The following is an 11745-nucleotide window of genomic DNA, read 5'->3' as shown; positions in this document are numbered from 1 at the left end:
CAATTGATGACATTAGTGGTATAACGTTGATTTCCAAAATAATAATATCAATTAACAGTCATTTTAGGGTTATGGCTTTATGACAAATCTGTACAATTTGATATCATTTTACACAGAAAAGGTTAGTATGGGATATTTTCTTACTAAAAGCACTTCAACACGCATATCATTTATGTCTTGTGGCTTATTCTTTATTCTTGTGACACAGAAACAAACTTTAACGTTTACAGATTGGCCACATTCACTTCCATAGTAAGTGTAACCCATAGTTTGACCTTTTATAAAAGAGAAGGAGGGACAAGTGGAAATTAGAGCTTTCAATTAAACCCGGAATATTCCTTTAATGACAAAACAGCTTGTGTTCCTCTCTCACTTATTATCTCGGTTGATAAGGAGAGGACATAAGGCATAGATCACAAGAGAGCAAAGGTGTTGCTTTCCTTTAATTTTTCATAAACAAAGCTGAACCTAAGGACCTCCGGTTGGTCGCCTGAGAACCACTGATGCAATCCGGTTTGTGAATGCAATCCGGTTTCACAGGACGCTACTGTTTATGCTGGTGGTCAAGGTCACACATGAGCTCTCTCTCTCTCTAGCTCTCACTGTATGTCCCACTCTTAAGGCTTCTCTCCATTTCTGTCTGATGCCCAATTGGGTTTCCTTCCATCAACAGAAGTACTAAATATATAAAAATATCTGGCCAGTGAACAGCCCTCCTGGCTATTGTTTGAGAGGCACTTTTAGGGTGGCCTTACTTCCTGTGTTAAAGCTATGGGGGTTAGATGCTGTACATTCTGTTTCAAATCAAGATTTTGGCCATAGCAGAGGGAAATTTCCCAGGTTGACTAACACACAGTCAGCGTTCCACTGTCAATAATATAAAACAATAATTAATGCTAGGGTTCATCAGGAGTAATGCAGCAAAATGTCAAAGTTTTATCAAAAGTTTCAACGGGCACTATTTTAAACTCTCCTAAAAGGACAGGTTACCCAAAAAATTTAATTCTGTCATTGTTTACTCACCCACATGTCATTCCATACCTGACTTAACTTTTATCCGTGGAAGATAAAAAAAAGATATTTTGAGAAGTTTCTCACAGTTTTTTTGTTCATAGAGTGGAAGTTAAAGGAACCGTATGTAAGAAATGTATTTCGATTAATCATAAAATGGCCCTGATATGTCACTAGACATTAAGAAATCATGTTCATTTCAAATACTTATATCACTGACAACAGTAGTCCGGCCAGGATATTGTCATTTTTAAAAGTGAAGTTGCAGCCCTCAACCTATGTTGATGTTGTCATGTTGTGTTTTGGCCTGATACTCCACCCTCCACCTATCTACTAATCACGAAGTCAGTAGTGTTTCGGCATCCGGGTTGCCAGCTCTGCTCTAGTTACCACAGCTGCAGCTACAAACATGTCGGATAAAAAATGTCTAACGTTATGAAACCTAAAAGACCTTGTTATGAATCCGAAATACATTGTGACAAAGTCCGAAAAAAAAACTTACTGTGTAGGACTCGTCACTTGCCATTGAAAGCTCCTTGTAGCAGCCGACGTTCCTGCTGGATCCTGCAGCCTAACTGGCAACCTGGAGTCAGGGGGGAGGGGGAGGGGATACACCGCTCTACAGTAATTTGAACGTGATTGCAGTACCAGTTTTGGCCACAATCTTACATACGGTTCCTTTAATGCTAACCAAACCTGTTTAGCGCATAACAGAACCAAAGCTGGTTATATTCTGCAAAAGAAAGAAAGGTTTGGAACAAGGAAATGATGACTGAGTTTTCATTTTTGGGTCAACAATCCCTTTAAAATTACCTTTAAACTCTGACTTGTTTGTACATACAAGAGAATTCTGTTATTTTTGCCATCCCATTTGTGTGGGATGTTACATTTGTGTAACATTAGCAATACATTATTAGCAGTTTGATAATGTAGTCAAGCCAAATACTAATATGAATTACCGTTATGTATCCGACATTGTAGAGAGTGATACTTAAAAATGCATTACCATTCTGATACATCAACTTGTAGACAAGCCTGTATGAGTGAGAGGAGGAGCGGGCTCATTTGCATATTCATGGTTCCATGTATACGAAATGGAGCAAGGGTGCAGAGTTACATTCAAGCTATTTTAAGGCATGAATGATTTTTGTTTCACAGGAAAACATTTAAATATGTCATTTTGGTGATCAAAGATGAGTTTTAAGATATATAATTATTGACTACAGGGGGACTTTAACATTTCCAGCACACCATCATTTCCACCACATCTGTTCTATTGTGGAAATTACATTTTAAACTCAGTAAACAAGTCCACTAACTTTTGGAAAAAGTCTAGCGACCAAACATAGTAGCATTGCCTTGTTTCACACTAGTTTGTGAGAGGTGCTATACCTGAGGGGAAGGAGTGAGCTTCATCTGCATAAGCTGTGACAAGCCGATGGTAATTAGCAGGAAGACGTAATAAGTAGATGGTGGCTCAGGTTAAGAGTCTCTGCTCATTAGGAAAGATGAGGAGACGGGGGCTCGGGAAAGTGATAGCTCAGTGAGGGAAACAGGATGAGCGGATATTGGGATTTCGAGCAGAAGAAAGATGTAAGTGAATAAGGTGATGACACCTGTATTTCCTCACATGCTCTTCTCCTTTGTTTTGTTTTTTACTTTGCTTTCTTTTTTTTATAATTTCAACTTGTTTAAAACAGCCAGCAACATGCACTAAATAAACCTTCATTCTCACAAGCTTACTTGCAGAGGTTCACACACGATAAAACCTCTTGTGTGGAAGACAATTGCTGTATTTTCTCTTTGTCACGAACATCCTAACAGACATCCTTTCTGAGACCTACCTATTGAAATGGGTGACAAAAGAGGGAAGAGACAGCATGGAAAAGTGCCCAAACCTGTATCTGTTTTCCTCCGCATGCACAAGGGAGAACAGCCGGACGCTGTGTTTGGGTGAGTTCTGATAGCGGCTCTTATCGAGCCCCGTCTCTCTCTCTCTCTCTCTTCCTCCTCTCCTTCTGTCTTCCGACCTGCGCCTCGAGGGGAAGGCGCTTATGTCATGCCGATTCCCCGGGCCTTGTGGGAGAAGGAATGAAAGCAATAGATTGAGAAAGAAATGGGAAAAGGTGCATGCATTGCGTTTGTAACTTCATCTGCTTGTTGAAGTAGATAGTGATTCACAGCATACAGATTGTTGAAAAAAATCTTTATTCTGGCTTTACCAAAAAAACTGAAAATTCTGTCATTTATTCATTCACCCTCATGTCTTTTCTGAACCTATAATCATGGTCTTTCTTTCTTTCTTCTGTGGAAACACAAAAGATGATATTTTGAATTATATTTGATTGAAGTCAGTGAGGTTCAAAACAAATTTCACTTTTGTGTCCCACAAAAAAGAAAATGCATCATACAGATTTGGAATGACATTAGGGTGAACAAATGATAACAGACTTTTCATTTTTGGGGCGAACTTAAGTGGCTTCAATGTGTTAAACTTTATAAGCAGCTGAGAAAAAATAAATAAAGATGGAGAGACCCAAAAAACAGGCAACTGAAAGTAAGAAAGAAGAACGGTGCCAAAGAAGAGAAGTCTTCCAGGGTCTGTGAGAGGAAATGAGCATTGTAACAGAATGCTGTGTGGTGTTGAGGCCTGAGGGCAAAACTCAAAACCTCATATCCAGGAAAAAGAAGCCCCCTTTCTCTTTATTTCTCTCACATCCTCTCCTCTCCATCTCCCTTCCTCATCTCTCACCCACACAACTAGCATTCGGGTTTGTCCTACTACTATCGCTGCCCCCTTCCCCCCCAACAGGAAATGAAATCCATTTTAAAATCATTTGGAAAACCACAGGGGCTTCAGACCAGGAAATAATCAGCGTGGGTGAGAGAGATGAGCGAGAGAGATAGAGCTCTATGGATGGATACAGGACAGAGATGCTCCATGATCTCAGATTTGTCTGCTCTCCCCCTCACTCTCTGGCTTTTTCTCTCCCTTCTGTGTCTCGTCTATTCCCATCCCTCAACGGAAACTGGATATTACACAGTGGGTGGCCAGTCCTGGACCTGGATCTCCCTTTGCCTTGCCAGCCTGACCCCGTTCTGACCTTCAGTAAAAAAGTGCCACCTAGGGGGCGCTGTCCTCTTATCACTACACTGATAAGATCTGGTCTGACATTTCTTTGGTGCAGTATCTTAAAGGCTACCACTGAAGTCAAATGGCCAAAATCCCTCCTTTTCATTATTCTGTTTTCACCCATGAGGCTCTCGCTCTCCCTGGACAGTCTGAAGGCAGTACTGAGAAATGAGACTTTTCTATACACGAAGGACCCTTGAGAAGGTTACGGTGAAACATTGAGGCTATCAGGATAAATGTGTTGAATTCTGAAACGAAGTATGTAGTATACATTCTCATACAGCTTTTACATTCTATTAAATTTGAACAATGACAAAAAAGTGGTCAAAAGTGAGAGACGTTTATAATATTATAAAACATTTCTCTTTCAAATAAATTATTTTTTGTGTGTGTGTGTATCAAAGAATCCTGACAAAAATGTACCATGGTTTAAGCAAAAATAATAAACAGTACAACTTTCAACATTGATAATAATAAAATATGTTTATTGAGCACCAAATCAGCAAATTACAATGATTTGTGAAGGATCATATGACAATTGTGTTTGTAACAAAAGTAATTGTGCTGGAAATTCAGCTTTTCCATCACAGAAATAAATTAAAATAGAAAATGTATTAAAATTGAAATTATATTAAAATAGTTCACAATGTTACTGTTTTTACTGCTTCATTAAAAAACGTTTAAGAAAACATATCCACAATTTCCCACAATTCTCTGTAGCAAAAAAAAAAAAAAAAAAAAAAAAAAAAAAAAATGTAATTACAAACCAAAATGGGCCTACTTCCATTTGAATGCACAGCAACTAGTGTAAGTGAACAGTTTGATTAACTTAAAATAACGTTTTTATTAAAAAAAAAATAAATTGTCCCTTTTAGAGCAACTTTTTAGATAGGTCAAACTGACTTATATCTGGTATGATATATCTGTAAATGTAACCAAAATGGTGAATTTATTTATGTTGACTTTAAATTTGATCTCCAAAACAATAAATGGTATGATTTCACTAGCAGTTAGCATAGCATTCCTACAAGCTGTTGAACAAATTTTTAAAAACACGACTTCAGTATTTAGAAGGCCTCAGTATGCTTTTGTGTACTGGTTGCAATTGAGCATTCTTGGCACGTAGCAGGCATATCAATTTTCCCCTGCTATAAAACGGGCATGCTAAAGAGAAACAACCCAGAACAGATCATTTTCCAGGTGTGTTTAGTACTGGCTAATTTACACCAAAAGCAGAGTGTGCCACAGCTTGCTCCAGTGGTTGCCTGCCGATGCCTCCTGGTGGTTAAAATCATGCAACCTCAAAGTCGTATCTGTCATCAAGGTCCATTAAGTATCTACTTTTGTTTTTCTAATAAATTTATCAGAGTATAATAAATCAAATAGATTGATAAAAAAAAAATGCTTAACAATAGCAATAAGCATTTAAAGACGAACAATGAGTCAATCCAGCACTGTTCCAAGAACAACACAGAAACAGAGTCATGCTCCACTTAGGCCTGTACAGACATTCAGATACGGTCTCAATAAGAACACAGCCTGACTAAAGTCCACTACCCTGACCAAACTTCACTTCACTTTACTTCAAAAAATGTGAATCAGAATTTCGCTGTAATCATGTCCTTGTTACACCAAATTGTGAAAAAGGGGAATAGATTGTGAAAAACAAAGTCAGTTTTGTATTGCGAGACACAATCAGGAGGAAAAGCCCCCAGAGAACGTTCACTCATCAATCAATGTATGCCATTAGTGATGTGTACTGTTCTGATTAAAGGCCACCACAGAGAGGTGTGACAGTGTGTGCTCCAGTCTACCTAAATCTCTGTCATCACGAGCCCTAATCTCAGCTGACTGAGGTTCAAGGGAAGCGCCAGCCCTCGCTCACTATCACAGTCACTGAGAGACTGATTGCTTTGAGGACTTTCACAAACATCAATGCATTTACAAATAAACAGACTGTACAATAAAGATGTAAAGAAAAAATCACTTTTTTACAACATGGAGTTCTAATATATATATATATATATATAGTATATATATATATATACTGTATATACTGTATATATATATAGATATATAGTACAATACAAAGTATTAATATTTTGGTAGTGGTCAACAAATATGTAAGATTAATTGCTAACCTTTTTTGACTTAATCTTGGGCCTGCACTATTACTGCATTAAGAGTTTTATAGATATTTTATTGGCAAATAATGAGATGGTTCTAGACCAGTAAATGTAAAATTGGTAAATCAATAAAATATAATTTAAATAAATGAAACATAAATAATATGTTTAAATATTATAATATAATAAATAATATAATAACAATATTTCACATTTTATTCTGCATCTCACTGTCTCTTAAACATGAACAATAAATATTATTAGTATTAATAATCATTATTATTGATAATATTAATAACAACAACAACAACAATAATAATAATGGTGATTATAATTATTATTAAATAATATTATTAGGGCCTGTTCATGTCTGTTCTGAATCTGGAGTGATATGGTCACTTATTTAAAGCATCAAAATTGAAATGCAAGAGTTTAATAAATTGTGTGTCTGTAAACAGTACAGTATACTAGTCATTTTGACTGCTGCAGTACTGTGACATTTAATACACATTTTTGTAAACTTTTGCAATTGACTTTGAATACAAAAATGTAATATTCACAGGCACAGCCAAATGTGTCAAATGAGAGTGTAATCATTGCCAAAACCTGGTTCACACGATTTTTAAAAACTGATTTTCCATTTGATAATTTGGCTCCAGTATTACGAAAGCTATCCTATATTATAGGGTACTTATGTTTTGCCACTAAGAACAAAGAAATAAAATATATATATGCATATACGTCTACTGAAGAACCACATACTCTCATAAAATTATACAAAGCTTAAAATAAAGTAATCAAGCATCTCAGGAGAGCACAAACTCCAGAGGGAAAATCCAAGCACCAAAAGTATTTTCCACTAATGTCAGTTTGTAAGTCACTTTTTCAACTTTGAATTCATACATGTGTGAATGACATCTAATGTGTGTGCGCTCCTTGTACGAAGTGTCGCCACGGCGCGTGACGCACCCCAGGATTAGACAGTTCCAGCGTGGTGGGGCTTGATTGATGAGCCCATTCCAAATGTTTTCGCGTCCAAGTCAGTGGGAGTTTGAGTTGCCTTTGCGCATCTTAATACCAAACAAAACATTAGCGTCGGATTCCCAGGGCTGGCTGCCTCTCACTGGATTTCATTAGTCACCCCTCCACAGCACACAAATGCGCTGCATGGCTCCGGGACACGGAGAAGAGGGAGAGGAAGGGCAGGGGGCCATTAAGGGATCATCATCTCATCCCGAGCTTCCCTACCGCTAAGGATCAGAGTGTAAGAGGAGGAAAAAGGAAAATAGAAAAAAAAAATCCTTATTCTTCAGTAGTTTCTGATCAGCTCTGCCGCTCACAGTGACACTTCATGAATCTGTACCAAAATGTGGATACACATGAAATAATTCATTTTTAATCAAAGGCCTCAGTTGCTATTTGCTTATTTAATTTCATGTTTTTGCAGTGCAGAGAACCCCAAGATTCAGCTCACTTGTCTAAACTGCTATATTTAAACGATCCCTGCCACATATCCAACCGGCTCCATCAGGAGAAACACTGATCTCATTCCCCCACTAATGAGGGCACTCATCTGTGTGTTTGTCTCCCCTGCCTACTTTTCCTCCTGCCAAGCCTTGATGCAATTACACCCCCACATCTGCAGGGGGCTCCCTCCTCCCATCAGCACAGGGCTTTCGAGGGGCCCTGGTGCTCCTGATTCACGGTTAATCAATCATGGTGCCTGGGTAATGACGCCCCACTGCTCCCCTAATGTCTTCTGGCGGGAGCCTCTGCCGCTGGCATTGAGCTCACGCAGGCACACATATGGCCGCTCTGAGTGAGTGACAGGACCCCTTTTTGTGTGTGTGGCACCCTGCACGACGGAAGCCATCAGCTCCGCACATAGACACGCATGCTGACAACCACACACACACACGCCTGAGGCAAGGAGGAGAGCGACTGGAGAGAGGGAGGAAATAGAGGAGAAGTGCCGCTTGGCCAATCTTCTCACGTCAAAGTGAACTGTCAAGAACAAAGCAAGTAGGGCAATGTGATATTTTCCAAAGCAACTTGGTTTAGGGAGCATTTGGAGGCCTGTGACAGAGGGGTTTATGACATTAAAGAATTCAATTTAGAAAATCTTTTTTAAGTTACAATTCAATTCCTGAACATGAGCAAACAAGATGCAGAATTGCAATTCAGATTTGAATACAAGGAAGTAGATTTAAAATGAACTGAAATTCACAGAAAGTTATGTAACAAATTTTTAGCTGGAAAAGCAAGGTTTGTCAAGTCACACTTTGAATATTGGCTTCACAAAGCCCTGCTTGAAAGTTTAAAAAAAGTTCATGGGCAGTTTCTCACATTGATATTAGTAGGACATTTTACTTCAGCACCAAATCAGCATATTAAAATGATTTGTGAATGATCACGTGACACTGAAGACTGAATTAATGATGCTGAAAATTTAGCTTTGCCATCACAGGAATAAATTACATTTTAAAATATGTTAAAATAAAAAAGTTATTTTAAATTGTAATAATATTTCACAACATAACTGTTTTTACTGTATTTACATTTTACTTTGTTCATCAAACTTTTTAACTATAGTGTAAAGTATATATAATCACAATTTTGTTTAACAACACTTCATTCCTCAGAATGCATTACCTGCATTGAATTTATTTTTCTGTTACTTCAAATCAAATTCTAATTCAACTTCCTGTGGGGTGTGGTCAGTACAATTCAAATGAATTCAGCTCATTAAAGGTGCAGCAAGCGATTACTGGTAAATGCTGTTGATATCTGAAATCACCAAAACAAACTCACCCCTATCCAAAAGGATCACACCCCTATCTTGAAGCCTCTGCCCCTACATTCAAGTACATGCTATGCAACACAGGCAACAACTATGGCGGAATCTGCTGTGCCTGCCGCCCGAGGGTATGATGTCATCAATAAGTGAAAGCAAATTGAGTTACTATAATAATTCAAGTCAAATGTCTAATTATTATTTAGTTAATTTTCTAATTAAAATTATTATTAGTCTAGTGATCATTTTAAGATTATTTTTATGTAAAGCACTTTGAATTACCATTGTGTATGAAATGTGCAATATAAATAAACTTGCCTTGCCTTACATTCTCCTCTAGACTTCTCTCTCTCTCTCTCTCTCTCTCTCTCTCTCTCTCTCTATATATATATATATATATATATATATTTAAAAAATTGTTAGAATACACCTTGTATAATATTTATTTCTTCCCTTTCGTTTCATTTACTTGTTAAACCCAAGTCGGCAATTAAAGGGATAGTTCACCCAAAAATGAAAATTCTGTCATCCTTTACTTACCCTCAAGGTGATATTTTGAAGAATATGGGTAACCAAACAGTTGATTGGCCCCATTGACTTCCATGGTATTTTACTATGGAAGTAAATGGGACCCATCAACTGTTTGGTTACCCATATTCTTCAAAATATCTTATTTTGTATTCAGCAGATGAACAAAATGACATTATGATATTAAATGACATCATTTAATATCAGATGATAAAATGATGTTAATGACATAATTTAAATTTTTGGGTGAACTATCCCTTTAATTAACCTGCTTCTTATGGTCATTCTTAGATTTCATTCTTCATATACTCTTCGCCAGATCAATTTTATTTAATACACTTAGCACATATGGCTTTAATAGATTTTGGCTGGATTTCCAAAAGGCTCTTATCAAAAGTCAAAAGTCAAAAAAATAAAATAAAAAATAAAGACAAGACAAGAAATTTCAGATGAAAAAAAAAAAGAGGCTACTCTGGAAACTTAAGTGATTTTGTGAGATTCATAAAGCCTAATTTCATTAAACCTATCTTGTCGACTGTCTGTGTCTTTGTGGCTTATATGGATGGCCCATTCAATCTGTTTGTATGAAGAGATGCTCCTCAGGCTCAAAGCATTTGTATGCAGTATATAGAGTGGCAGAGGCCCATCTGTGCAGCCTAAAACCATACTAATTTATGTTTCACACCTCTTGCTGCTGCTACACTTTGCATCTCATAGCACATACTCTCTCTCTGTCTCTCTCTCTCCCTCCCTATCTCTCTTTTCAATGGCAGTGACAGTGAAGTTGCTTTGGCTGTTAAAGAGCAATCCATCATCTGTTTAAAGCGCTTCATCAACATTGTGTACATAGCAGTGCTAAAACAGAGAGGATTTATGTTGTTCAGACAGAAGCTTATTCTAGTGCCATATGGATGAGGTATAAAATCACAAAAACCAATTAAAAGGAATAACGTGCATGCATTAGGTTGTGAAAGCTGAGACAACAAAAGATCACATTGGCAGCTCTTATACGAGCTTGTGCTTACAGTATCAGACTGACGAATACAATCTGGTTCGAACCTTTCTCAAAAACAATTCTTTCATGGTATGAAAGTCTCGCCATTTGCTGTAGTCTTTCGATCTGAATTATTTAATTTTATTGTATCGTGCTTGTATTGCCACATTTGAGCATGATATGGATTACTGAGACTCTAAAATAGAACTGAGCTCTTACAAGAAACGATTGTGGTTCTTCTGTACGATGGTACTTTCAAGCACATGCACTCGGAAGCAGAATTCAGTGTTCACTCAGATTTACCAAATAATTGTCAAATATTTTCTAAAAAAGAATTAATGATGCACCGATATTACAATTCTGTACCCTGATAATTATTTTCATGTTATGACTGATAACTGATAAATGGTGGATATTAACTACACGATTTTGTCTAAAGACAAACAAACAAAAACAGTAAAACTAAAATAAATAATTTTACAGAATGACAAATGAATATTCATTTTGACATTTAATAAAGATTACATTTTACAGAGTTAGAAAATTAATGTTTTTAAAGAGTAACTTAAAGTGTGAAACTTCAAGTGTTAAAATGACGGTAAAGATAATTTAAATGTAAAAGTAGGAGAAATAGCATGTAAAATTAAATATCCAATTGGTAGATATAAATATTTTAAAGGTCTCGAAAAACCGATATGGTACCGATATATTTCCCATCCCTATAATACGTTGACAGGGATTAAGATGTATGAAGAAGTATGATGATCTACTTTGAACCTCCAGGGATTTGATTTAGAGAAAAGGCAATGTCAATGGTCACTGGAAACTAAACATTGTAAACTTAAGACACAACTCAGTAAATGAAGCCCTCCTCTGCGATCTTCAACTCACAACACAGCTAGTTGATTGAATTAATGTTCCTTCTTCCCCCTCTGCTCTGGTGTCGACTGCAATTCAACTCAGAGCTTCCTTCCTTCAATGTTCCATGAAATTGGGCCAGATTGTTGTGTCACGTTAATTAATGTAATCCTCGTTGCATTGAAAGAGCTTCAAGTTAATAATTAGACCGTCTTGGTGACAAGATTTAATATGACAAATCTCATCTAAGATTAAGAAAGGTGTGGACACGATTCAGCAGAGCTGTTATGCAACTGTTATG

Source organism: Leuciscus leuciscus, assembly GCF_965113295.1.
Source record: "Leuciscus leuciscus genome assembly, chromosome: 5".
NCBI lineage: Eukaryota > Metazoa > Chordata > Actinopteri > Cypriniformes > Leuciscidae > Leuciscus > Leuciscus leuciscus.
The sequence above is the reverse complement of the archived record's forward strand: the minus strand, read 5'-3'. Positions refer to the sequence as shown.